The 26,651-nt window shown below is 39.9% G+C and overlaps 1 protein-coding gene across 4 annotated transcripts in view; it reads left to right on the top strand.

The window, feature by feature from the left end:
- Nucleotides 1–1,211: 1,211 nt before the first annotated feature.
- Nucleotides 1,212–26,651, top strand: part of strbp (spermatid perinuclear RNA binding protein) — an 84,997-nt gene continuing 59,557 nt past the window's right edge. For 2 of the 4 annotated variants that reach the window (XM_078272318.1, XM_078272316.1), the window contains exon 1: nt 1,212–1,482. The gene's annotated coding sequence lies outside the window, so the exon portion shown is untranslated. Of the gene's footprint in view, nt 1,483–1,846; nt 1,945–26,651 lie in introns of those variants that run through there. The other 2 variants (XM_078272319.1, XM_078272317.1) reach the window with 2 other exon arrangements.

Genomic DNA, 26,651 nt, shown 5'->3' with positions numbered 1-26,651 from the left:
TGCTTTCCCCCCCCTGCTATACACTTTTTGTGCCTTCATCCCCTCTCACCAGCTCTGTTGGGTTAGTAGGCTATGCGGTTGAGATGCGAGGCTCTGGGACATCATGTCTTGGATTAAATTGTCGTCGCCTGTTTTCATCCGATCCTCGGACAGGACAAACCGCATCATCGGCTAGTTGCTCTGCACCGTCTGCGCATTGAAACTCAGCCTTTCCGCTCCTCCCTCCCACCTTCTCTCTCCCTTTCTACCCCCCTTGTCTCTCGCAGGCACACGAGGCTATTGATAGTTGACAGAAGCCTTGTAATCCCTGACTGATCTGGCTGGCCGGCCACAGCCTTTTGCGAAACAAGAATGTTGATTGAACTTTATTTTGCTTGGAGATTTGTTTAAATTGGAAACGCCCGCAGATTGACGCCGTGCAAGGGGGAGTGAGATGCTTCTTTTGGTTCTGCATGCAACCAGGCAAGCTTTTATTGCTGAATTATTTATAAGACTGTCTGAGAGAGTCGCCTAATGCTGCTTGGATGGAGAGGGAGTCAAGCTATTCCTAGGCACTTTCTAATCGGGATATCTCCCCATTTCTACTTCTAAATGTAGCCTACTGCCTGTTTTTGTCCAGTTTATGCTATAGGATAATGAAATCCGTGTATGTTTCTTTTTTTTATTGTTTTAGCAAATAAGTCACATTATATGTTGACAGGATTAGGCGAAAAATCAATTAGCCGACCAACAGAAAATTGAATCAAGCTTTTAAGTCGTGTATCAAGTAAAAAGGACAAACATAGACTACATTTCAGCTTTTGAGAACTTGCTAATTTTCTCTGACTTGTATTACTGTGAATTGAATAGCCTGCTAGCTTTGAGTTTTGGACTGTTAATCGAAAGAACTTATAGACATGTGTCCCTGCTTTCTGACATATTACAGCCTCGATTTAACGATTGCTATACGATTAATTATATTATAAAAATATTGCCAGTGAAAATACTCAATAGTTGTAGGCCTAGTCCTAAATTCTTTAAATTAGGTGCACCAAGTGAATAACAGCCTTTTCTACAGTACTGGTAGTGTTGTCTACAGATCTGCGGTTGTTTATTTCAGTGTCATTTTCTGTTCGTCCCCAATGCTTCCTTAGAACAATAAATAAACAAACAAATAAATAAATGCAGCGCATTTGCCCTGCTATGTTTCTGCCTTTTACAGCCCTACTCCACCGGAATGAATCTACCCCGTCCGCGCCTGCGCACACCCACCACCATTCATCTCTAGGGATTTCGCCCCCCTTCTCTTGTCTTGTGCGAGAGGAGAAACCAGCAGGCGGCTCCGGGCTCGCGCTCGCTTTCCCGGTTGTCAAGGCAGTCTGACTTCTCCTCGTTGCGGCTGGACGGTGACAGCTCAGCTCGGCTCTCTCGTGCTTGGATTTGTGCCTCTTTGGAATTCTATATTTTGGCAGCAGTGACGGACATCCACAGCTTGCTAACACAGTGAGTTGGTTGATATTATCTTTCTAGCTTTGTTCCCCCCCCCATCGTATTTTATGAGGACATGCATGCTCAACGCTGTCACCCCGAGAGAGAAAAGTCTACTGGCAGGAGTTTTGGCTAATTTGTTTTAATCTCTCGCGTGCTCATGGTCGATAGAGGTTTGGAAGTTAAACTACTTTTTGTATTTTTTTTTGTTATTGTTTCGTTATCTGCTTAACCGTCCTTGCTTTCCCTTTTGTGAGCGGAAAAAAAGAAGAACGTGATGAAACGTTAACTTTCCTCATGTTGTGGGTCTACACTGTGTTCACTCAGTGTTTGCGGAAGAAGTTTTGTTGAATTATCCTGCGAAGAATAGACTAAAATGAGACCGGAGGTGGCGGTTTGACTGTAGCTCATCTTTTATAGCAGGTGTCTGATAACCCACTTCCGCACTGTGCTGCGAGATATCGATCGTATGTAAAGGTCTGTTTAACCTAAATATTTCTTATTTTAGGTTATTGGAGATCCTACTAGTTGAGGTGTCACAGTTGTGTATTTAGTATTAGCTATCCTTTTGTTGTTGTTTAAGTATTATTTTCATTTCCCCTTTTTAACCTACACGAGGCACTGTTTTAGGGAACCAAAAGTAGGTAGTAAGTTATTGAAATACTGTCTTCATCATCGAGGTTATTTCCTCGCACAATGTGTGTGTGTGTGTGTGTGTGTGTGTGTGTGTGTGTGTGTGTGTGTGTGTGTGTGTCTCTCTCTTTGTATCTGTGTGCGCGTGCACGCGTGCGTGGCATCAAGTGAATGACCGTGAAAGAAAGCATTGCTGAACTGCGCTCTGTTCTTGCTTAACCAGCTTGTTGGCTTACCTTTAACCTTAAGTAATCTTAAACTAACATCTTATTATTTCTCGGCTATTACAGCTACTAGAAATACCATAACAGGCATATCAGCTTGTCAGTGTACAAATGTCTTTACACATGCCTGAACAGTATCGTGCAAAAACTTTGCATACATGTCCTTTTGGTATTGAAATCGTACCTTTTCAGATTTGGCAGCATTTCTCACGTCATTTGTGTGTGGACAGGTTTCTGTATCTGAGCTGTATTTGGTCTCTGTGGTCTAGTGGTTCTCATTGGTCTGTGCTGGTTTTAGTAGTTTATCAGCTCTTTCTGCCTGGTGGTCTGCCAGGCTTGACTAATGGTCTGTTGCCTCTGGGTTATTTTGGTTTGCTCCACCCTGCTCCACCCTGTTACATGTGCAGGAGGTGTCCCTGCTAACACATTCAGCCACACCTGCCCTGGTTATAGAAATGTGGGGTGTCTTTGTTTTAATGCCCAGCCCTTGCTTCACTTGCCTAGATAGAGTTGACTAATAGAGTGGGGACACAGACTTCTTTAGTTGTTGCTTGTTACGGCCATATAATGCTCCTCTTGTGCTGCGTACAGTGGACTTTGTGAGAGGGAGAGATGGAGTAATTGCATCCTTGCTTTTTGATATGTGTTTGAGATATTCTCAGTGATTTTGTAGTTTTGCTTCTTTTCTTATGTGTATTTATGTCTCCTTTCTGTGATGGACAAATACCCAGTGGCAACTTTACAAAGTGAGCAGAGTACCAGGAACAGGACAGGTTGAGAAAGCATGTGTGTACAGTACCTGTGTGGTTGAGTGTTTATGCTCCAGGCCCCCATGAGCACTTTCACAGACTCTTTCTCGTAAGCATTGACTTGGCAGCGAACTCTCAGGCAGTATCGACTAGATAAGAGGATGAGAAGGAGGGAGAGAGCAAGCTGGTTTTGTCTTTGTTTCTCCCTTTCTTCATTTTGCTCGGCATCTCTAGCCCATTTCTGCATTTATTTGTCCCCTTACACTTACAAATAAGGCATCATTTAGTTATGTTTAGTTTATTTGATATTCCTCGGTCAAAACACCATGAAAAAAAACATTCGATCCGAATTAGGGATTCTTTTTACCATTCTATATTTAGCTTTTGGTGTTTGATCCTAGTATCGAACAGGTGATTGAAGCACAATGGCTTTAAAGTGCTTTAATGGTTTTGTAAATTGATTTAATTTTCACTAAAGGAACTTACTTGGGCCCAGATTCCCAGATTAAGGACACGTATGGAACTGGCAACACTGAGCATGCATAGCAAAGACAGACATAAACACAGACACAGTGGTTGACAATTGAACAGCCACAAACCAGAAAATCACAGTTTTGTCAGGTACGCTTGTTTTAATCTATTCCACAGTCAGGCAGGTAAACAAACCGCGTTTAATTTGTTTTCAAGTCAAGTCCAGTCAGTTTTATTTATTCAGCCCAACATCACAAATTTGCCTCAAAGGGCTTTTTATAACCTGCACAGCATACAGCACTCTCCTTTGATGCTCGATTCTGATGAGGAAAAACTTCTCCCAAAAAAAACATTTAACAGGGGGGAAAAAGGAAGACACCTTAGGAAGAGTTTTATTAAAATGTCTGGTATCTGTCCCTTTTCACTCTTAAGTTTGTCCTCTTCCCCTTGTCTGTTCGCTGTCACCTCTGTATAGGCTGGCTCTGCCGTTTTTTTTCTGCAAACCCATCCGCGTAACAGCACTTGCTCTATCTAGGCCTGGGAGCAGCGTTGTGGTCGCTCAACTGCTTGGCTTCTGGTTTGCGTTATGTTGTGTTCTTGGTTTAAACTGTTTAGGATCTTAGTAACACACATTTAGTAGCGGAAGACTCACAGTAGTGTCATGGGATTTCTCTTTCTCCTGCCGCTGCTTCTGCAGCGTGTGTGTATTCTGGTACCCTGTGCTTATCAGCGAAACAGGATTCTGCTCACCAGTTCTCCGATTCTAGCATACAGCAGCACATTTACAGTCTCATCTGGCAAGGAAATGTAGCACTAATCCAATTGGCTGGCGCTTTAGTAAAAGCTTTCCTAATTGGCCGACATAGCAGCTGGCTGCCAAGGTTCCAGTAAGCACAACACAGAAATGGGGAGAGTCCCAGTGGGGCTGTGGTGCAGGAGAGGCTGAACAAAGATAAAAGCAAAGAGATAGCAGCAGAGAGTGCGCTACTGTTTTGAATATTCCTCCACATGGCAATATAAAGGATCCATCTGCACCCTGCTGACTCAGATCCATCCAGCTGACCGTATCTCATTTTTAGCTGTGTTGTTTGCCAAGCACACATGCAAATACACACTCCCCCCACATTCCATCTGCTGGAACAAGAAGGGCTTTAATCACACAAACATGTTTGAGAAAACATCTTCCCAACTGGCTAAAGAACAAAGTCATTGACACAGGAATACTGACTGTGTGTGTATTACAAGAGGAAGAGTGGTTCTTTGCAGAGAAAAAAAAATGCTGCTACCAACATCCACTGCAGCCAGTCCTGTTTCCATTCACCTCAGTGTGGAATCCAGGAATAGCTCAGAGTGACAGAAACAAGAGATGAGAGAGAGGGAGAGACAGACTGAGAGAGAGAGAGAGAGAAACAAAAGAGGGACCGCCAGACAGACAGAGGCAGAGAGTGTGAGAGATGGCCATGTAAGGTTACCTGCACAACAGCTTTCACCTCACCACACAAACACTGAACCTGAAATGAACTGTTCAGAGTTTGGTTTATTAAGTCACTGTTAACTTGAACTTTGGCTTTGTGAGGCTGCTTTACAATGAAACAAAGGCAGCCTTCACCATAGGATGCATTGGGAACTTGTAATAATAGTCAGTTCCTCCTGAGAAATGGCTTGTTTTGTTTGCATTCTCATTGTATTCATATACAATAGCAGTGATGTACTGTACATGATGAATTAATTATATTATACATTAGGATTCGGTTTTCCAATAAAACATAAACCCTTACCTAACCTAGTTCAACTTAGTACTTCTCAGTACTCATCATTTGCAAGAAAAATTAAATTTACTTTTTGTGCTTGATATGGATTCTTTATCAAGTTATCATTGTATTGATAACATGTGAATGAAACTTGATAAGTTGAATTAATGTAGCTGTTGCACACACGTATCATAAACCTCAGCAGTAATTTGGCTTAATCTAAAAGGTCATTTGTGACCTTAATTCTCTTAAAAATTCTAAAAAAAACTCTTAATTATGTGTATATGTGTTATGTTATAATAACAAATAAAAAAAAGCTGTTAATTGAAAGTTGTCCAATCTATGATACATTGGGTTTTTTCTCAGAACAGAAACTCTCTGAGAAAAATATAAAATAAATAAATAGAGATACATTATAATAAATTATAAATGAAAATCAAATATATATATTTTTTTTATCACAAAGGAAAATCTCCAGCTGGCATTGTAAATCACTTAATGTGGGTTTATGCAAAATCCCTTTCCTACAAAGTGAGATGATGCTCAAATATCATATTTTATCATACTGACCCTGAAAGGAAAATCCATTTACTCCTTCGGCAGATGTACATGGCATGCATGTCATAATTTTTCTAAAGCCAGATAAGTGCTGTATTCTGATTATTGTAATGACAATGTGGAACATATCTTAAATGGGAAAAAACAATTACCTTACACCTTAGTTACTTAGTTTACATTCAATTTGAGGAATAAGTGTAAACATGCACATTGACTGAAGTGTGTATGACCAACACTTTTTTCTTTCTCACATGTCACACAACTATTTGATCACTGCACTATAGTTTAATTGGGTGAAGGTCATTATAGAGGGAGGCTTTCACAAGTCCACTTTCTGAATATTCCATTTCACTTGCTGGTGTGTTGATGGATTTACCAGGAAAGAGGTTGTCGTGACGGACATGTGGGCGAGGAGAGTTAAGAATGTGCCTTTTTTTTTTTATTGCATTAGTGGATGTGTTAGAGTGCAGTTAGCAGTACCGCAACAGTTATTCTGCAATTTAATAGTGTGCCATTTGTAACATGTTGATAATACCACATCTTTAACATTATTGATGAGGTAATACCAGTATAAGGGAGAGAGAACATAGAACAAATGTGAGGTGGAGATTTAGAAGTGGCACAGTGGAGGTTATCGTGACAGCTCCAGTTCTCGAGCAAACCAAACATTCATATCTTTCTTGGTTCACATTGAGTTTGTGATCTTTGCTTTCCTGTCTCTCGTTTTTGCTGTCATTCGCTGCTTTGTCTTATATCAAAGAAATGGTCAAATTAAACCGAAATAAAAAAGTCAAGCAGGTAGGAGACTAGTAATGGAATATGGGAGCATTTGGTGGACTAAAATTAAATTATCTCACGAAAAACATTTTCATTTCCCACTTACATATGCTTTAATTGGGTCAACATTTGAATTAAATAAATTAAATGATGCAATTTGCATTTCACTACTAGCATGGGCATTTTCTGACACAAAGTGAAAATGGAAAAGCAATATGACATTTAGTTTTCTAAGACCAACTCCACTTTATGGTGGTCAAATGTTAATTAAAATGCAGTATTAATAACTTAATTTTGCATTTTTAGATGCATCATTTAAGTCACAATTGAAATTCCATTTTCATACACCCTTATGCACATTCTCTGACAATTTGAAAATGCAAAACCCAGTTGACATTTAATTTTAAAATACTAACACTGCTTTATGGTTGACAATATTCAAAATGTAATTTAAATGTGAGAATGGAAAAGCAATTCAGATCAGAACGGAAATATTGCCGTAACGCAGTTCGGCTGCTGGTTTTTCAGCGTGCTTGAAACGATATAGAAAATATTATTTTTTACCTTTTTTTATATCGTTTTGACATAATACAGTATATCATCATATCGCCCAGCCCTAGCTGTGCACAATCAAAACTCTTTTAAAAAAAAAGAAAAAAAAAAAGGATTAATTAATGATTAATGATTAATCATGTCAAGTGTTAGTATGATAACCTGATTTAAGATATTTTTTTACATTATTATTTCAATAATCAGTATATTGTATTTCTCTGGCTTTAGCAAAATGATGACATCCCTGTACACACATATGTACACACATATCTACTGAAGGAGTCAATCATTTAGTTAAGAAAATGTCTTCAGTTTGACAGTTTGGAATGGGAGGCCCATCTGCTCTATCACTCAACTACTGAGTGTCACCTCTCTGCTCTGCCTTGTACACACGCACGCACGCACACGCACTCACGCACGCAGAGACACTGGCAGCAACATATAACACATATAGTGTACACATGTTGATAACCCATTTGCACAAACCACAGCTGATCTCTCTCTCGCTCTTTTTCTCTCTCTCTCTCTCACTAATTCACTCACTCACTCAAACATGTGCACATGCACACACAACCTTCCCCTATCCCCCTTCTCTAATGTCCCAGCTCCGCTTACTGCATCAAAAAGAGCTTAGATCAGGGAAACCATAGCTTGCCCTCATGCAGACTTCCTGGAAGATCAGGCTATTTATTAAAACCATGCAGACCATGTTTGGACTGTGACTGGAAGGATTCCCGTTTAAAGTCCATAACGGTTTGACAAATTTGGTTCAACCAAACCACTGTCATGGAGCCGTAGAGCAAGGCAGTCCATTCATTTGCTCCAACAAGCGGTTGAAGACTGTGGTTGTACTGGGACATTTTTACAATATAATGGTAAATTTCATTATTATATGGTAACTTGTGCATGCTTGCAATTTATTACTGTTAGTTTATTTAAAAAAAAAAAAAAAAAAGTAGTGAGAATAACTAACAGAAAAAACACATCACCATACTAACTTAACCAGTTATAATATTAAATAGTAAATTGTATTGGTGACAGTTTAAAAGTGAAGGGCTGTTTGTTGATCACTGTGTGATATATTGTTTATAAGCTTCCGCTGTTAAGTCTCTCTTTAAGTCTGTCTCTTATTAATGCATTAGACGGAGCAGATGAAGTGTTGTTGGCTCTCCCTCTTTCATAACAAACATGAAAGATGCTGCCAGCTTGTTGTAGGTTTGTAGTGTCTGTTTGTGGTAGTTGTTAGGGCCTTGAAAAACCTAATCCAGCTCAATCTGCCTTAATCGGCATTTGACAACAAACTTGCGCTAAACATTGCATGGATCGACTTGTTATTTTCAATCCACAGAAGCACTTGTCTCCACAATGTAGCTATGAAGTAGCCACTCTAGCACCAACTTCCACACTCACACTCACCCAGGAGTTCTATAACCTCATCATAAAGAACTGCAGGCAGGTCTGTCTCCATAAGACCAATCTAAAGCATGCATTTGTGCTGCTTTGAAAGGAACCCACAACAAAAAGTCTTGGGACCAATTTTGAGTCTTTTACCACAGTTTGCGAACACAGGCACTAAATGGAAATAAGAATTAAAAAAAAAACCCCACTACATTTGAATTGCATCTCTGGAGAAATGCGGGAAAATTATACTCTTCACTATGTCTCAATGATACTTCTGCTTTGTGTGTGTGCATATGTGTGCCTGCAGGCAATATTTTCTCTCTACTACAATGACCCAGTGACCGATGTTGGCAGATTAATTGCTGCCTTCATGTTAAGCTGTGGCGTATCACCCCGTAATTGGTAATGGAGATTATCAGTGAGATCCTGTGCGGGTCTTTGTGCAGTGTGCACGGGGGTGTGTGAGATTTCTTTATCTGATTAGGAAGTTTATCTAATAAAGTAGGATTTATGGGATTCTAGTCTCTCTCCTCTGCACACACACGGGTCGGCGCTGACTCCCTTACTAGTGATGGAAGAGGATCCAAAAAGAGTGCATGTTGTTGCAGAGCTGCATGCTATTGGCAAATCCTATTGCATATTGCAATGCCTTTGTGAAATACTGACTACAGACTATGAATTGTGACACATATGAACACATTACCTCTCTACATGATGTCTTTTTCAAGGTCTAAAGCTAAAATGTAACTATTTGTTGTTGATTAGGCAATTGACATGAAGTTAGTTTTGATAGTTGATTAATAGTGCTTTATAAAGGAAAAACTCCAACTATACACTGGTTACAGCTTCTCACATATGTGAGGATTGTAAATTGAATACCCTTTTTTGATTATTTTGGCTCAGACAAAAAAAGTTACAGCAAAGTACATGTTATTTTTCGTATTTTGTAGACTAAATGATTGAATAAAAAATGATTAGCTGCAGCTTTTAACCTCATTGGAAATGCTGTCCTTTGCTGCCAATGCTACATAATTGTATCACTTCAGTACAGTACAAATGATCAAACAACAGATTTTATCCTAAAAAGAAATAGATAGATAGATAGATAGTATGTACAGTACCAATGACATAGGGTAGAATCAAAGATATTATTGTACAGTAGACACATGCTTGTGTCATATAACTCAGAGCTGCTGTTTTGTCATGCTTCCTGGGAGGATGGGGATAAAAAAGAATGCAACAGAGCAACACACACACACACACACACACACACACACACACACACACACACACACACACACACACATGCCTGTGAGCAGACACATAGCACTTGCAGCTTCACCATATTTCTCCTGAGATCTTTTGGAGCCAAATCGTTGTCTCACTCCAGCACACACATCATTGTCAGTCTGCCTGTGCCTGTGGGGGTGTGTGTGTGTGTGTGTGGCTGTGAAAGGAAAAGGTAGGACAGGAGCGCATGGGATGTGCAAAATGTTTGTGTCTTTGCTTGTTTTCGTCTGTATGTTTTTGCTTGAATTAATAAGCCATCTGTAAAAAATTTGAACAATTACTTCACTTTTACACTTACAAACTTCCTTTTACATGGAAATTAACCTAAATGCATACTATTTGTCATCATCTTGTGATGTTAAACCTATTTAAGATGTTTTTTTAGTGATGACATGCTGCAATTTATATTTTAGGCCAAATGTTGTTTCTCACGTTTCAGTGTAACAACTTTCAACAATGCCTCAGTGGATCAGCTCTAAAACTCAGCTGTGGGTTTTATGTGTAGGTGGGGAGAGCAAAACCCACATGAATATACTATTAAATACATAAATAGATAAGTAATAAAATAATCAGATTTATTTTTTAGATAATATTTGGAAAAAAGAGCTTTTTAAATAAGTAGAGTTTTTTTTAGGAAAACTGTAAAGCAGTGCACTCTACAACAACTTTTGTTCTGTGAACCATACCCAGGCTACTGTGGGATGTACCTTTTATATTGGAATACAGAATTGTTATGCTGGTTCAACTCACTGGCGTTTTATCCACAGCTCACTATAGTCCAACAGCTCCCACACAGCTCTCTCCAAACATACTCTCTTGCCTGCCCAAAACAAGAAACGGTTGAGACCACACATCACGCAGGCTCGAACATTCAGTGTGCACCTGTGATTAGAAACTCACTTGACTGACAGGTGTAGCTTTGATTGTAAAGAGGTCCAACTCAGAGTTTAACTATAGCAAACAAACAGCACCATCAGACTGACATTGACACTTGCAGTACTTCTTCTAGCTTTCAGCCTGAGCCAGTGGGAATGACATTGTTGTTATTACAGTAAGTGGAGAACTTCCTTCACAAATGACTCACTGAGTTAAAGACATGACACCTCAAGAAGGCTGAACAGTGTCTGCCAGCGTCCCTGCAACAACCCCTTCTGTTCCCAATCCCAACAGACCCAGTCACATTACAGTGATATTGTATCATAATGATCTTGGTAGCCTGAGCTCTTCTTGCAGGATGTTGAGAGCTCTGACTGTAAAGGCTCCGTCACCTCTGATAGAGGCTCAGTGTGTGGAACAAGCTCTACTAAGAGGACCAAACTGTGCCTCAGCTCATAAGTGATAAAAAAAAAAAAAGGTCTGATATGTCGCTGGGGGCCTTTAGTTATCAGTAAATTTAAAATGAAACCTACAAAAGCAGCCAGTCTAGCTGCTAAACAGGGGTGATGTGATTTGGTGCTGCACTTTAAATGAGACACAACACAAAGACCATGATAGTGACTCGTTCTATTTAATCAAAGAGAAATATGTCTTGTATTGCTTTGTAATCTGTTGACGCAGTAATCTGTTATGGTGCTGTCTCTCCCTTAAGTCGTATAACATACTGTACTGAGGTTACAACAAGAAATTGTTGAGCCATCTGAAACTCAGGAAACGTGTTCCAAGGCAGAGAAAATGGGGTTTCCTGTAAGTTGTATCCTGTGAGAACAGAGGCATTTTTGTTAAGAGTGATGTAATAATATATTGCTAGTTGTAATATATGTTGTGACTCATAACATGCACTATTTGAAAACGTGCATTTAATGTGTGCTGAAACTTGCCGTCTGCAACTGGAGTCCATATGAAATGATGCGTGTTGTATAGCTTCGTTGTTATTTGCTTTTTTTGACAAACTTTGATCTGATCTGTTGTACTTTGCTGTATATATTTTTTTAAAGATTATTTTTTGGGGCTTTTCCCTTTATTATAGTGACAGTGGATAGACATGAACGGGGGACGACACGCAGCAAAGGGCCGCAGGTCGGATTCGAACCGGTGCCGCTGCAGGACTCGGCCAACATGGGGCGAACGCTCCTACTGGGTTAGATAGAGGCCGTCCTGAGCTTTGCTGTATATTATACAGTACTTAGTTTGGAATGCTTGCTCTCTATGGTGCTGAAATTCTCTCTGTTTTATTGATAAGTTAATAATGATTGTCTTTGTTTGAATCAAATTTGTACCAGTGGCTTCTTGATATCAGAAAACATCTATGCCTCAAATATTTTTTACTTATGCATTATAACGGTTACTGTTTCATTGGCTGGTACATGGACTTGTTGGCTATCCTGTCGTGTTAGACCACAGTGTTGGACTCTAGGTAAACATGGTTGGTTGTTTGTAGTGTGTTGTTCTTGATCTGCTTCTCTCTGCAGCAGTGTCAGGCTTATTTTATAAATGGCTCAGACCTTAATCCATGCGTTTCCATTCTACTCAGGACTACTTTTATTTGGTATTTTTTGCCAGCACTGCACAGCTGGATTTAGATCCCATACCTTAGCTGCATGACTGTTATTTATGTTCTGCTGGCTTTGGTTAAGTTTAAACCATTTTGTTGAATTGTATTAAAAAGAGACAATTCCTAATGTAATAGGCCAAAGGTAAAGCAATTGCTTTTGTTGTTAAAAAATTTGAAATCCAATTCAGAGTTTCTTTTTTTAATTTCTAGCCATTCCAAGGGACCGGACAGATTAGCCAGGGTTTTTTTGTTTTTAGTTTGTTATTGCTATTTGGGATGTAAGATGGGCATTTCAGTTTTATCTGTGTCCAATTTAAATAAAGTGCAATGTGTTGTTAAACTCTTTACAACAAAAACTGTCATGTTTTGTGTTGTGTAAAACAAGAGAAAGGGAGAAAGAAACTCAGAGTTGGTTTGCATAATTAAGTGAAATACGATATTGAGCGACGCATGTGGAGGCTGTAGTTAATTGGGAATCCATGACAGGTTTTATTTCCGCACGCATGCACTGATAGCCGCGATACTGTAGATCGCTTAATGATGACGAGAAGATATAGACCGCGAAGAGAGAAGCAGCAAACGATTTTCAGGGGGAAAAAATGTGTGGAAATGGATCGTCTGAACAACTTGTCTTCACCGGCAGAGCTGCGTGCCCATCAGACTGAGGGAAACATCCCCTTCGGGACATGTCTGTTTCAGGATGCTAAAAAAGCAAGGCGCGTTACTGCTAACAGTTATGGACTGACCCAAACAACCAGCAAACTTGAGAGGCGAGTTATTTTCCGAAATAGATTTCTAAATGAAAGGTGCATTAAAACGGATCAGCTTAGACACATTGAATTAGCAGGGGCATGCCGTGCTCAAGCTATTTGTAGGATATTTTTCCTACAGCTCTTATCCAGGAACAGGATCTTGATTTGGTGATCTTAATCAGCGGTATCGAATTACGGTTAAATTATTTTCTTTTTGGACAGATTTACGTCTGAGCATGAATTCTTAGTGGTGCTTCACTCTTGACTCTAGTGTATTATATTTATATGCATCCTGCTTCCAGTCGTGATCTTTGACAGGTCAAATGGAGGGGGCTTGATCCTCAATAGTAATCCAAGCATGGAAAGATTGAATTTGTATTTTGTAGTTTATTGATTTCTGAAGGAGAGATAAAATAGTTGTATCAATTATTGTCATCACTCTGCATCATTGATGGTAATTTGATCACTGCAACACTGATAAGTGACTTTTTGCTTGTGCTTCATTTAATTAGCCTAGTAGTATTACCTCATCTACATCTACATACCTTTAGTCTCGATACCGTTACCTGGGCTTTGGGTATCAGCCGATATCGACTACTTATCTGAGACCAGTGTTTAATAAGCTGTATGCCCTACTGTGTGGTAATGACTGGGATCATTCTTTTATCTGTAAGGCAAGATCATAACGAAGTGCACCTGAATGCACCATGGGTTTATGAGGGGCACCTGAACGCACCATGAGTTTAGGAAAAGCACGTGAACGCACCATGAAGTCCTGTCGCAGCCCACACGCTTAAGCAATTTGTTGTTTGTCTACATAACTCACTGTGAAGGAAATATGTTGCCACACCGGTGACTACAGGGAAGCAGGAGGATTTTCCAGTTCTGTTGGTTCTCCGTCATCTCTGACTCTAACAGTGGCCATGGTGTCAACAAAAGTGCAGCTGCATGCTAAGGGTAAGCTAACGTTACCCTGTGCATTTAGCTGCATGCTACCTGGCATTAAGTAACACTGTGTCGTCTGCATTTCCTTTTTTTTCTTCAGACACGTGCAAGTAGGGGTGGAGAAGAAAAGAAAAGCTACATAGAATGATTTGAATGGATCGGCCCCATTTTCTGCAATCCCCGATCCAGCTATGTGGGTCAGCATCGGCCCAGGCCCAATATAGGATCTGTCTATCCCTAATCCAGACATGAACTACACATGTAGATGCAGTAATGTTGTTAGTTTCTAAAACAACACTGTAGTATATGCATTTGTTCTCCATAACATATACAAACAAGTCACTGTTGCCAAACATGCATGCCTAATAGGAAGTTCCCGTTTCCTTTTCTCATAAGGTGTTAACCATACGGCCTCCTATGTAATGTCAACCTCATTTTAAAACCTTGTGGTCATTTCAGCACTGCTGAATAAGCAGGGTTGTTATTACAGAATTATATTTCCCCACTGTTTAGTCAGACTTCACACTTTAACTGTGGATTATGTGTAGACTGACTCTAATCTGTGTCTATTTGCTAGTTTCAGGTAGCCTTCATTCACACACACACCTTAACACCACCTTAACTGCAAAGTGCTGCGGGAAACCCTGGTCTGTAATGGCTGAGATGAAATTGCAAGCTACAGTCTTTAGTTTATACTCACAATAACCTTAAAGCTTTAGTCAGCTCACAGCTAACACACAATCCAACATTATTTAATTTCCACCAATGCACAAAAACACATAGAAGGCTTACATAAGACTAACGCTTTCTCTCAGGGACCCTGAGTACTTATGTGCTGCCAAGATCTACTGTAGCAACACTGTAGTGCAGTGTTTATTCAACAACAGTAAAGACCTCCACATAACAGGACAATATTGTGTTTTATGTTCATTAGGATAGACTCTCTGTGGGCCCTTGGTTTAAAAGACTACAGAGTACCACTGCACCATTACAATATGTGGGAGTTATTTTACCCATAAGTATTTCTCTTCTTCTCTACCATAAAACACACCAACACCCTGCTCCTCCTTGTCACCATCACATGCACACTCCAGTTCACAAAGTTAACGAAGCTTTTCTTTTTCACGAACACAAATACAGCAGGTGGTTTAGATGCAAAAACATGGAACCATGGAGGACTGCTGCAGTGCATTACATATGCTGTAGTCAGCTCAAGCTATTTCTGTTGCCCCTCGTCAGCCAGCCAAAAAGCAGCCCTTCGACCAACCCTGCAGGTTAATCCATTGAGGCCTTGAGTTCTCAATCATTTTCAGCTCTGGACTCATTTTAAGTAGCTCCAGGCACTTGCATACGTATGGATTCTTACCCTGATTTTCCACCAGGTGCGTCTGTACAGCGTGCCGGCTGTGCTGCAGTTTTGTTCCGTCCTCCGCCACGCGCTATACCACATCAGGAGTGTCTCAGAAGTGGAGCATCTCACCTGCCTGACTCGCAGATTTTATTGTCTCTGCAAGTTCTTGAAATTGTCCATGATGTTGTAGAGGAGAAATCCAGTATACGATATTGGGGGGGTGTCTTTTGGTAAATTGACTGAATGCTCTCGCTGTTTCACTTGCTGCCCGGCTGTCTGAACGCCCCGCGGCTCGGGTGAAAGTAGACCTGGCGCTTATCTTTACCGGAGCGGAGAGCCGTGTCACGCATACTTCTGGGACGCGCCATGACACGTGTGGTGGAATATCAAGCATCGGCTTGAATGGCACCGATTACTCGCGGGGGTCGCAGCGACTCCGGAACGCAAGGCAGACGCGACCGGTGGAAAATAGGGATTAATGGAGATTGGATAATCTAGATATAGTTAACAAGAAAGATTATGAATTAGCAGAAATATGGCAAGTAAAAGGAGCAAAAAGGTTAGCTTGATTATTTAGCAGTAAATTGACCTACACCGAGAAGTTACTTGCATACTACTTTTTCACATTATTGCTTACCATTGTCAAAAAATTGGAATTTGAGTTCAAGAGAAAATACACAGGTGGGAAATTCCCAAGTGCAAGAGTGCTCCTATATTCATTTGTCTTCTAGATGTATGGCTCTGGCTAACACACATACAGCTAATGCAGTATGTACAGTAGCCTGGTGAATAGTCTGCACTATACGTGCAGTAGTTAGTATGCTTACAGCATTCTTCATCAATAAAGATTTTAATTACTGTTCAGAATTGCTGATTCACACACATTGTATGGTTTATGGGTTACTCTTATAGCTGCTGTGTTGGCTGGGGCAAGTATTAACCCAGAAACACAGCAGAGCATACTATTGACATATTTGGTGGATGGTATTACATTTCATAGATTAAAAACTGTGGGAGAGAAACTGTGAAAAAGCTTAACAGTGTCTTTGTAATTTAGAGTCCATCTGAAAATAGCTTAAATATAAAAAATAATTTAAAAGGGTTGGCTCTGTCCAGTTATGTAAAATAACCATAAATCCTCAGCTCTTTAACCCACTGTAGCTGCATGAACACAGAGTAGCAGCTGATCAGATCCAGTGTGTAAGAAGAAAAGAAGATACGTTTTAGGAAACATTTAAACCTGGGGTGGCTGGTTAGCTCACCTGGTTGAGCGTGTGCCCCATGTACAGAGGCTCAGTCCTTGTCACAGCAGCCGTGGATTCGGTTCCAACTTGTGGCCCTTTGCTGCATGTTATCCCCTTCTCTCTTTCCCACTTTCCTGAATTTAATCTGTCCTATAAAGGCAATAAAAGCCAAAAAAATAATCTTAAAGATGGTGTTATACTTGCATTTAGAGTTGGGGGATATGACGATATATATCATCAAAATGTATTAAAAATGTCTATCGTATATATTTTCTATGCAATGTCAAAAACCAACAGCCAAACTGTGTTACGGCAACATTTATGTCATTTGGACAGCTCTTTACATTTTGATCCTTGCACGTTTTATTCATTTTGTACTAAAGTTCTTAATTGAATGAGAAAATACTTAGTACTTTTCCTTTGTTAAATATTTAATTCACACAGAAATATACAAAAGTAGGCTTTACCATGTGGTTATTTCATATAGACTATTTATTTATTTATTTATTGAATTACCAGAAAACATGCTATATTGTGATGTATCAAGATATTAAATTCCCGATATGGGGATACAGTAGATGTTGTTCATATTGCCTAGTCCTTCTTACATTTAACTAAACTGGTTCCAGGTGCTCCATAAATAATAATAATGAATAAAATAGTGAAAAAGGTCCAGAAGGAAAGAGGAGAAACCAAGCAAAAAATCTATGACATGGAACATTGTGCAGAGCAGCGTGTCACCAAAAACCACAGACAAAATAATTGAGTAACTTGACATCAATTATTGTTGTGAATAAGTTCGTAAATTAACCAAATTAATTCATGTTTTGGACGCCAAATAAATTACCAGATAACATTTTAAGAGCACAATATGACATTAACCAGTGACTGATTTTGTGCCACTGATAATTATGCAGATTGCAATATAATAACTTGAGTTCATACATTCTTCTTATTCCTACAAGCTTATCAGTCAGTTTCACCATCATTATCATGGGTTCAAGATGTGTCACATTGCTTAAAGGAGAATTCCGGGCAATTTTTACGTTAATCTTGATCGCTATACGTATGTGAGTACTGTTGATAGCAAAAAAAACGAGCCGAATCGGTGGTAGCAACACGGAGCTGCTATCGACAGTACTCACATACGTATAGCGATCAACATTAACGTAAAAATTGCCCGGAGTTCTCCTTTAACTGCTGGATAATTAAATGCTGTATTATGAATAGATTAACTGGCAATGCATTACACACGAAGTTTCATTCACCTATTTAATGGGGTGTGTTAGAAATGTGTATTTACAGAAAGAGAAAAGAAGGTGAAAAAGAGAGAGACCGGGTTAATTGCAAGAAAGGAACTGGGGAGCAGAGGCTAGCAAGTGGATGGGGTAAAGTCAAGGCTATGTTTATCAGCAGAGGAAGGAAGGGATGAGGGTGTAAACTAGAGTCGGAGGAAAGGGGGAGATGAAAAGATGTGGGATGGGTGGGTGCAGACTATTAGATGGATAGATAGATAGATGGATATGGCTACATGGAATGGATATGCATAGAGGTGTCTCTCAGCCTTAACAACCTACTGTAAAGAGTGAGAATGATTTCTGCTTCACCCTGATACCACAGACTGAATCAATGTAATACCTCTCTCTCTCTCTCTCTCTCTCTCTCTCTCTCTCTGGGAATTCTGTAACCTAGTTAGCTCATCCACCAAGCAGCACCAGAGTCATTTTTTACATATTAACAGGAGACAATACTTTGTCCTCTGCTCGTCCTCCCCTTATCCGTATGCTTCCTTCCGCTTCTCTCTTCCTCCATCTTAGTTGTTGCCATCCTTTCCTCTCGTACCATGCTGTGCTTCTTCCCCCATTTTCTGTTTGTCTCTTTTGCCTTTGATCCTTTGTCCTCCTTTAGGGATGTAAAGCTTCACCAACTCCCTGCTTTTTTTGGCACAAGTTACAATTTGTTTTTGGTTTACATATAGACTATTAAGCAATGCTTTGCCAGATTTTTTAATCTGACGGCGATGTTCAGGTAATCAAGCCAAGTTAGCCCTCCAAGCTAATGTGTGCTAACTACGCTAGTCACGGATCAGAAATGTGCAAACATTTTTTTGCCGAGACTAGATATCCAACAAAAGCCATAGACTATATTGTGTTAAATTGCCGTAAGCAGAAGGCAGAAGATAAAGTTACCTCAGAGCCTGACTAGGCAAGGTCTCTCTTCCTCCGGCCTGTACCTGTACCCGTCGCAGATATCTTCACCGAGTGGACAGGACAACTTGAGGTTGTGGAATGATTTTACCCCGAATAGCAGCGTGACAGTGAGGAGCGCTCACTCTGCGGCTACTTCTTGGGGATCAACATGTCCCTTGAAGTACATTGCACACTGACAGACAAAAAAAACAAAAAATAAACTCGACTTCTCATCTTGAAGAATCTTAGCGGACTGAGAGGATTCAAATCTTCAACTTTCAGGGGGCAGCCCTAATAATATTAGGTTGAGCATAATTGCTGACAATTATGCACATAAACAATAGCAAATCATAAATAAATTGATGACAGGTTTTTATTATTTGTTTTATCTCTGAACCAAGTTTTTAATTATACTCTTGGGACTTGACTTTATTTGGTGTTATACTATGTGACTAAGCAAAGCCTCATAGCATAACTAGAGAAATAAGTCTGATTTCAATCCAAATACACATGCAGTATGATATAACATAACATATAATATGAATAATATAATAATATAATATACTTTTATGTGTCCCTTTGGGAAAACACATTTCATTCTGTTTTCTTGATTTACACACACGCACACACACATGCACATTCATCAAAGAGATGTCAGAATAATGGGCCGCCGCAGCACAGCGCCCCAAACAGTTAGGAGATCGATGCCTTGCTCAAGGGCACCTCTTGTATAACAAGATACAGTATTAAGCCAAACAGCCAAAGTGCCAGACCTGTCTATAAGTTATGCTGGTAATGATCACTACACAATACCCTCAGAGAAAGTGATTTCTGTTTGACTGGTGCAAAGTGTGAAATTGCCAGGAAGAAGAACAGTTGTAGAAATGCTTACAATAGAAGGGACATTCATAGTTCTGTATCAGAATGGACATATTTAGACATATATATCTATGATGTATCACAAGAAAATATAGTATATTGTTATATTGCTTTACCGGTTATTATCATGGAGAGGGGTACGGTGGCCCTGAAGTGCAAATCACAACAGCAAATAGAAAAACGCAACAGCAAATCATAAAACACAACGCCAAATAGGAAAACACAACAGAAAATAGGAAAACACGACAGAAAATAGGAAAACACGACGGCAAATATGAAAACACGACGGCAAATATGAAAACACGACGGCAAATATGAAAACACTTCAAGAAATTTTAAAACACAACGGCATTAACTTCTACCGGAAAAGGTAGGGCCTATCTAGCAGAGGACGGACCCTCCTGATTGGACAGACGGACTGTCTGTCTTTTAACAGGAAGGAGAGGTGAAAAACACAGAACCGCGCCTACTTTTAACAGAGAGACAGTCCGTCTGTCCAATCAGGAGGGTCCGTCCTCTGCTAGATAGGCCCTACCTTTTCCGGTAGAAGTTAATGCCGTTGTGTTTTATGATTTGCTGTTGTGTTTTCATATTTGCTGTCGTGTTTTCCTATTTGCTGTCATGTTTTCCTGTTTGCTGTCGTGTTTTCCATTTGCTGTCGTGTTTTCATATTTGCTGTCGTGTTTTCCTATTTGCCCTTGTGTTTTATGATTATTGAAGTGTTTTCCTATTTGTTGTCGTGTTTTCATATTTGCTGTCGTGTTTTCCTATTTGCCGTTGTGTTTTATGATTTGCTGTCGTGTTTTCCTATTTGCCGTTGTGTTTTATGATTTGCTGTCGTGTTTTCCTATTTGCCGTCGTGTTTTCCTATTTGCTGTCGTGTTTTCCTATTTGCTGTCGTGTTTTCCTATTTGCTGTCGTGTTTTCCTATTTGCTGTCGTGTTTTCCTATTTGCTGTCGTGGTTTCCTATTTGCCGTTGTGTTTTATGATTTGCTGTTGTGATTTGCACTTCAGGGCCACCGTAGAGGGGGGAGATGGTATAGTCTTCACATATAAATACTGTATGATTTAGAAAAGTAGAATAAATAGACAACACAAATTTCACTGTTTCCTAAATGGCCAAAACTTCACCCTTCCCACATCTATCTCCTCTCCTCTTCTCTCCTCTCCTCTCCTCTCTAGAGAGTAAAGGGACAGAGTGGTTGCAGGTGTAGACAGGTCATCTATTCGCCTCCTAATGATGATGGATGGCAGGACTGCAGAGAGCGAGAACAGAGAGAAAAGTGGAGCAATGCAGGAAGATAAAGAAATGGCAGAGAAAGAGTAGACTGTGTTTATATTTGTCTGCTGGCAGGCAGATGGTGGGAGTTTTAGTGATATGTTGATCCTCAAGTGTTTATATCATTCTTGTCATCTACCTGATAGATAACAAACAAACACACACATACATCTGCATGGTGTGCTTGCAAGGTGACATCTGGTGTAGTGCATGGAGAAGCACACTTCTGAAGACACACATGCACCTGGAGCGCACGCACACACACACACACACACAGGCATATATTGTTTACACACAAACACACTCATGTCTATCTATCTATTTATACAAACTATATACAAGTAGGGCTCCAATGAACGATTATTTTCATAGCTTTCTCGATTATTCGATTAGTTGTTTGGTCTATAAAATGTCAGAAAATGGTGAAAAATGTGGATCAGTGTTTCCCAAAAGCCCAAGATGATGTCGTCAAATGTCTTGTTTTGTCCACTACTCAAAGATATTCAGTTTACTGTCACAGAGGAGAGAAGAAACTAGAACATATTCACATTTAAGAAGCTGGAATCAATGAATTTTTACTTTTGTCTTAAAAAAATTACTCAAACCGACTAATCGATTATCAAAATAGTTGGCGATCAATTTAAGAGTTGACAACTAATAGATTAATCGATTAATCTTTGCAGCTCTACAAGGTATATATTTTTTTCTCCCTACCTCTCTCTCTCACTCTGGCACAAATGGTACCGTTTTCGTAAATTCAGAGCACTTTTGGAATATACAGTACCAGTCAGTCTGAGGAGATGGAGCAACAGAGCGCCAAGCGCAGTGAATGCTTTAACTTCACCTCTCCTTAATTTATATAGAAATAGAACACTCTCTCTCTCTCTCTCTCTCTCTCTCTCTCTCTTTTTTACATCACAAAGGATACACGGCTGTATCCTTGCTAATAGCTCCTCCGGCAAGCCTCCTTGCTCCTCGAGATGCATTTTAGGAATTGGGACGTCCTTCAAGATGGAGCGCTGAAATCTATTTCCGGGTCACAAGCCGAGGCACAAAATCGAGAAATCGGAAAGGCCCATGGTGACAGTACTGAATGGGAAGACACGTGTGGGGTCACAAGCAATCGCATCCACCACAGTAGAGTTATTTTCTCCATTCTCTCAGCGCGTCTCACTCCTCTGCTATCTCACAGCTTCCCATCTCAGACGTTCAATCTGAGTGTGACTGTAAGGTTGACAGATAGGAAGTGTCAATACCCTATCTGCTGGGGTTACCACACATGCGCACACACACAGACACAGTGGTAAAGTCTCACCCTTCCCAAAGTACAGACAAGGAGGCAGGCTGTAGCTATGGCAACCTAGAGATGAGGGAAATTATTGGGCAAGGCTTGAATGTGTTAAGAGCTACTGTATGAGGCCTAGGGCGAGACTTAGTCACTCTTTCGCATTTGGTGTGTGTGTGTGCTTGTATGTGTTGATACAAGAGTGGATGAGAGAAGCACAAGGAGTCAAGACTCTTCCTCACTCCCATTCCTGTCTGTCTGCCTTCTTCATGTTCTGTTTGAGCACTCAGTTGTCAGATTATTATGATAGATCTGGGTGGGCACAGCATTTACTCACTGCAGCACGGTCTATAAAATAAAAAAAAGATTGTGAATTGCGTCCATTGCATGGCTAATTGAATGAAATGACACACTTCACAGGGGAGATACAAATCAGCCACAGTGTAGCTGTGGCATCAAACAGACCATATAAGTCCAATGTTTCACTGAAAGGCAGGCATGTGTTCATATTTTGCTTTCAGAGGACAAACCCCAGTGTTGACTACAGTTGATTAAGTGTCTTTGTTATTGAGTTTTATCACACTCTGGTGTCATCTATCACACAGGAGCCTCTGTTTTTTCATTTGTACCTCTTTTTTGTGTTCTCATCATTGACTAATCTGCTGATTATTATCATGATTAAGCGATTAATCATTTGATTAAAATGGTGGGAAAATGCCTGTCCCAATTTCCTAAAGTCCAAAGTAACTTGGACTTAACTTTGGACTTAACTTTGACTTGCTTGTTTTGTCTGACCAACTAAAATCCAAGACCCAAAGATATTCAGTTTAATATCACATGGGACAAAGAATAGCATCAAATTCTCAATAATTGAGAAGCTGGAACCAATTAAGTTTTCTAGAGAAAAAATTACTGAAACAATTAATTGATTAGGAAAATAGTCAACGAGTAATTTTCTGTTGATGAATAAATCAATTAATGATAAATTGTTTTAATTCTAGGTAAAACACTATACTTGCATAGAGGATCCCCAGCAGTTTTACCACATAAAAGACGTATGCCAGACTTCCCAATAGTTCCATTTCCACTGATACAAAACAACAAGTCCGATATCGTTACAACTTGGACAAATAATAATATAATATTTTTTCTGTATCACACAGAATGCTATCAGCCACAAATGAGTTATTCCTGTAACATTATAATGATGCTTTCTGTGTTCTTTCCTTGGTGTGTCAGCATTCATTGGCGTTTATCGGTGTTTTAAGCCCCCAACATCTCAGCAGCGCTGCCTGGCAGGCACTAGGATTAGGCAGTGGTTAGGGTTAAGGTTAGGGTTAGGGTTGGGTGCCTTGAAGTCAACGGTCGCAGCGCTGCCTGGAAGGAGACGTTGGGGGCTTAAAACACCATCAAGCTTCATTGGCGAGGTCTAAGTTATGCCTCCTACACTGCACTAGTGTTAAAGGCATTGGTCTGTAGGGCCCTATGTGTATAGTGTTTGTGTTCTGCTGTAGAATGGGTTAGTGTTAAACACGCACTGAATGTAGACTCATTTGTGATTTTAGGGACCTACGCCTAGCACAAGATTGGCCACAAACTAGCACCAATTGCTAGAGCTTTAAGGATAGAGGGGGCCTTTAGTGATATTTGAAACAGAGAGGTCTTTGTAGATGTCAGATCACAACCAATGGGCTCGGTGTGCGTGTGTGTGTGTGTGTGTGTGTGTGTGTGTGTGTGTGTTTGTGTGTTTGTGTGTTTGTGCGTATGTGCGTGCGTGTGTACACTCACAGCCATAGCGTTCGTAGACATTCTATAACGTTTCTTGCATGAAACCTGCAGTATAGCCTTGTCATTTTATGCTTATTACTATTTTCTGCATAGTAAAATGCTGTGGATAAGTGGTTTATTCTCAAACTCAAACATTGAACTGGTCTAGATAATTTCTTTCACAAGAGAAGATTTCTCTGAGCACTTGCTCCTAGGAATAAAGAAATGCAGTCAGCAGCAAATTACTCTGCAATTGGCTGCATCTGTATAAGCTTAAATTGCTTTTATTGTCGCGTGGAAGGAGGGCACACACAAGAATGACGAACAGGCTGAACCTGGAAACTCCCTGTCACCTCTCAATTTATCTTCACTTCCATCCTCACCTCCCTCCCACGTTCCTTCTCACAAGCTCACGCTCTACCTCTTTCACAGTGCAATGAGGCGCGTATCAGCATCTTCATTCCTCACGCTTTATCATCCTATTTCACTGATGCATTCTGTACCTTGTTGTGGCTCTGGGAGGGATGCAAACATGGATTTTATCGAAGTCTTTTGTATACAAACAGGTCTTTTTGTCGTCATGCCTAACCACCCACACTCCATTCAGCCGCAACCCATCTCACCCTTCACCTTCTAGTTGTTTCCTGATTGGAATTTCTAAAGCCAAGGCTAAGTCCGTGAAGATCTATGGGTCAGGCTCTCTCATATAGGATATAGACAGTACATCCAGGAATTCGCGACCTTTTTTTGAGATTGTTGCGGCCCAAAATGCCTGATTTCGCGGGAGCTTTTGTAAAAAATTGCAATAAAAATTGTCTTTTTATAGTTCTTTAAAAATAAAAAGGAAACTTGTTTTGGGGAGAATAAAACTACTCTGGGCTGAGATTTCCTAGTAACCTTACCAAAAAGGCTCAGGATGCTGTAAATGTTGGTATAATATGAAAATGGCTGGTGGATTTAAGACAAAAAATAATTTATTGAATCAATCAAATTTGAACATGTCTGTCAGTGGCTTGTTGATCTTTACATTGTTAGTTATTTTCCTAACCTGGCCTGGCCTGGGACGCACATTCATACAGTTTGATAAAGTACTGACTTTAACTTATCATTAGGGCTGCAGCTATCGATTATTTTAGTAATCGAGTATTCTACCGATTATTCCATCAATAAATCGAGTAATCGGATAAGAAATACTTCTGTTTTATTGAAGAGCAATAATAAACAATAGTTTGGTTAATTATTCGGAAAAAGCAACATTTTTGTTGCCTACATTGCTTACGATATCAGCTCTCAAAAAACTAAACACATGAAGTGCATTTAAGTGCCATATTACATTGTAAAATTTGTAAAGAAAACATTTTCTGAAATAACATCAACCTCACACTAAGGCATACATTAAATATACATAAACATTATCTTAAGTTGTGCAACTTAACTTTCAGAACTACAAGTTCCATCCTGAGACTGATCTGTATATAGGCCTATATGTAAATATATGTATATGTAAATATTAATTATACTCAATCTATTTTAATTTATATATAATATATAAATTAAAATAGATTGAGCTCTGTTACACTTATGCTAGTAGATCGTTGATCAGCTGTTTCTCCGTGAAGAGAGAGAGTGAGAGAAAATGGTGCACAACAATCTCCAACGGGATAGTCAACAAGTCGGCTCTTTAGATCAAATTGTGGTCACTGCTACGTATTTTCTTGTCTTTGTTTTTGGTAGTTGGTGTGTTTGGTGTAGTTTAATCGTCCACACAACTCCGTGATTGACTTTAGTCGGGTCCTCTTCATGGAATGGATGAGAAATGTTTTCTGTTGAGATGCTGAAGCGTTGACGTTGTGCTATTATTGTGGTAAGCTAGTTCGGTTTTTCAGTAGACACACTGTACAGAGTTCTCATTTTAACTACGTTTGAACTGATTCCAAACTTTGGACACTTTCTGTCGTTTTCTCCAGCCTGTCTCTTCTCCTAGCCCCTCACTATTTACGCTCTGGCATGTGCCGCCCGCAGACTTAGCAGCGTCTGGTGTGCGACAATAATAATGATCCGTGTGGAAACACCGTCCGTCAGCAATACAACGTTGGTAACATTGATTTAACGATAACGAGATATATATATATATATATATATATATATATATATATATATATATATATATATATATATCTGTGGGTGGCAGTAGTTCAGTCTGTAGGGAGTTTGGTTGGGAACCGGAGGGATGCTGATTCAAGTCCCCATATGGGCCAAAGTATAGTGGTGGACTGGTAGCTGGAGAGATGCCAGGCACCGAAACCCACAACTGCTCGGGGCGCCTGTCCATCGACGGCTGCAGTCCCCTCACTCTGACATCTCTCCATTAGTGCATGTATAGGTACTGAACATGTGTGTCCTCTGTGTAATGTGTGTTCTAACAACAAAGGGAAAACATTGTAATTTCCCTTGCGAGATTAATGAAGTATAAATTATTATTAAGAGAGGGCTTTGATCCTCTTAGGCAAGTGGTTCTGTATGCACTGCAAGCTTTCTGTACGGCATTTGGGTGTGTGCCTGTGTATATTTATTCTACGACTTTTTGAATTGTCT

The sequence above is a fragment of the Sander vitreus genome, chromosome 16 (genome assembly GCF_031162955.1).
Source record: "Sander vitreus isolate 19-12246 chromosome 16, sanVit1, whole genome shotgun sequence".
NCBI classification, from domain to species: Eukaryota; Metazoa; Chordata; class Actinopteri; order Perciformes; family Percidae; genus Sander; species Sander vitreus.
Note: the sequence above shows the minus strand (reverse complement) of the source record. Positions and strands in the feature narration are given on the sequence as shown.